The sequence below is a fragment of the Chiloscyllium punctatum genome, chromosome 51, assembly GCF_047496795.1.
Source record: "Chiloscyllium punctatum isolate Juve2018m chromosome 51, sChiPun1.3, whole genome shotgun sequence".
Lineage (NCBI taxonomy): Eukaryota > Metazoa > Chordata > Chondrichthyes > Orectolobiformes > Hemiscylliidae > Chiloscyllium > Chiloscyllium punctatum.
The window spans coordinates 31,856,667-31,859,802 of record NC_092789.1 but is presented as its reverse complement, the minus strand read 5'-3'; the positions used below and the strand labels follow the sequence as shown (position 1 = coordinate 31,859,802).

The window sequence follows — 3,136 nt, the reverse complement described above, 5'->3', positions numbered from 1 at the left end:
GCTTCCATCAATTCCACGTTTGTCAGTCACTCATTAACACATATCAAGTCCTGTCGCCATATGACTCCTGTGCTCACGACGGTCATGAGGTGGCATCCAGGTGAGGTCTCGAATTTAAAATTCTCATCACTGCGTTCGACTCCCTCAATAATCATAAAATCCGCTCAACACCAGGGTCCTGCTCTTCTCACAAATTGCTGTTAATTTCCCATTTTCAAATCGATATCCTTTTCTTCGATCTCCCTTCTGACACTCTCTCAGTGTCGCACCGTCTGTTTTCATTGTGCCATTTTTTTTCTGATTCTCTCACAGGCACGCTTTTCCTATTGTTCACAGACTCACTTCATACGGCGGTACTGATATCTGCCATTCATCTCATCAAGTACCTGACGGATATATTGAAATTTTCATCCCCCCATTTCCATTCCCGCTTTATTGGACACCAAAATAATCTATGGTTTCTTCCTTTCCATTTCAAGGATTGAATATTGGAAGAGATTGTCTCATATTCAATTTCTGCGAGGAAACTTCAGATCAGGACAGCTCTCTCCATGATAACATGTTGAATTTTTCACTGCTGCATCTTCGTTTGTTATTTGATACTTGTTTTTTCCCTGCACCCAAACTTTAAGAAAACATCATCAATATCAGTCTCATCATTCGACAGGGAAATGTCTCCACAAGATACTCAACAACAAGAGGATATTTCCTCATAGAATTGGTTGCGTAGTTTGGTTTTGTACTAGTGCAAATATAGAAGAATGGGTGTTTACTTTAATGCAGTTTCCAAGATTATTCGTTGAAATGAGAGGCTACATGTGGAGAATTTGTGGGACAGGGTAGTACCGTCGGGCATAGTCTTAGTGGAAGGCGTTATACATTTCAAGCAGAGATAAGGAGAAATAGTTTCTCTCATAAGCTCGTGATTCTGTAAAATTCTTCACTGCAGAAGGCTGCAGCGATTGAGTTAAGTGTATTCAAAGCTGGGATAGACAGACTTTTAATCAGCAAACGAATCGAGGGTTTTTGGAATAGAGCAAGAAAGTGATTTTGTGGATGATTCGATCAAATACAATCTCACTGAATGGTGGAAAGGTCTTGACAGACCGAATGAAAGTGAAGGAAAACAACAGATTTTGGACACAATGCAGCCTTAATACAGATCCTGTTCTCATCAACACGAGCTGAGGTATTAGAATCTGAATAGTCACTATCATGTCTTTCCTCCACTGATGTTCCTTATGTCCCCATTACCTCCTGATTGCTTCAGGAATTGCCGTGTATTAACCTGCTATGCAATCTAATCAGGCTTCTCGTTTAATTGATATGCGGATTTTCTCGAAAATGTTTTGCCTTGCACTCATCAGGCCATGTCGCACGAACATGAACTGAAGTGGATAAATCACGTTTATTCCGCATGACGGGCGATCAGGGATTAGTTAGTTCAAGGTCACTGATTAGTCTGGGTGCGCCTGTCGAAAATAAAAGTATTGATGTGGAATGACACTAAAGTATCAAGTTTGTTTACGTTTAAACTAAGAGCTGTGATCCTCATTTGTAAGTACATGCCTGTGGGGAATGCAACCAAGGATGCAGATTGAGATTTATATATCGGGCTTCATGCATTTAAACTGGACAATGTGAATCTGAGAGGTCAGGGTCTTCCAGTTGACAATACTTCCATTGATCCAGATCGTCAGTTAGCTGCCAGGCTTTTGATGACCTTTAAATTAATCTGTGAGAATCTGATCTGGAGGGGGTGCCCCGTTCGGAAATGCACCCACTGAAGTTATTTGAGAATCACCTGCAAGGATTCGTGAAATTTAAACTGTGCAATAGAAAGCTGGTTTATCTGAGAAATAGACCATCAATTAGCGTTCGCTTAGTTTGTTGATGTGGGTCAGGAGACGGAAACTGGGATATATTCCCGTGAATTCTCCCAGAGGCGCTGTGGTGAGTTAAACCGTTCGTTAATCACGTTTAACTTCTGTACATATATTTCCTTTTTGAATCCCGAACTGTTTTCGGTGGTATTTCCCATTTAAGAGCCTTTTGCTCAGAGTCAGCATAGTTATTTCACTAAACCTTCTATTCAACAGCACCCCTTTCTCTCAATTTTCATAAAAAATAGACATCAGGGAACGTTGTGATTAACATAGAAATTTCAGAACAAAATTCAGCAGAGTATGTGGAAATATAATTTACCTCTCCTAAACTCCATCCTGATCTCTCTGTCTTTTTACAGAGTGAGTGCACCAATGTGTTAGAAGTTCCCGAGCTGACGAATATCTACATAAGAGTATGGCAAATATTTGTAGGTACGCACTGAGTATTTAAACTATGGTTTTTATTGTAAACTGACCTCAGAGGCTCATGTAATCCGAGAGTGCCGAAACAGGCCGTTCAACCTATCATGTGTACACCAAACCTCTGCAGAGACTCATGCCGTGCAAAAGATGCAAGATAGTAGCAGTGGGATTCGAACCCACGTCTCTGGAGAGACTGGAATTTAAGTCAAGCGCCTTAGACCGCTCGGCCATGCTACTACGGCTGCAGATCAACAGCATCTTTGGTTTTGTGAATGGTGACTTCACCGAGCTGCTTGAGGTACATTGTCGAGTACTTCATGTATAAAAGCACGCATATTCTTCAGAAGGCTCGCTGGTTTTGTGGTATGGAAGCTGCAACTGTCAAGACATTATTCTGAACAATAATGGATTATCTACATTACATTCTGATACCATGTGGCCCATCTGATCAAGATCACGTTGCAATCTGACGTAACTTTCTTCGCTATGCAATGCACTGCTAATGTTGGTGTCATCTGCAAACTTAGTAACTATATCTCCTGTGTTCATATCGAAATCATTTACCTCAATAACAAAACATGTTGGACCCAGCATCGAGTCGTGTGGCACACCACTGATCACAGGCCTCCAGTCCGAAAAACAACTCTTTACCATCACGCTCTTTCTTTACCTTCCCAGCCAGTCCTGTACTAAATGGTTAGTTCTCCCTACATACCATGAGATTTAACTTTGCTAACCAGTGTCCTGTGGGAAATCTTGTCGAATGCCTTATTTAAGTCCATAGAGATCACGTCCACCGCTCTGCCCGCATCGATCCTCATCATTAC

The 3,136-nt window shown here is 41.4% G+C and overlaps 1 non-coding gene across 1 annotated transcript; it reads right to left on the bottom strand.

The window, feature by feature from the left end:
* Positions 1 to 2,464: 2,464 nt before the first annotated feature.
* trnal-uaa (transfer RNA leucine (anticodon UAA)) lies at positions 2,465 to 2,546 on the bottom strand. Its single transcript has one exon. It is a non-coding gene; the product is annotated as a tRNA-Leu (tRNA).
* Positions 2,547 to 3,136: the final 590 nt, after the last annotated feature.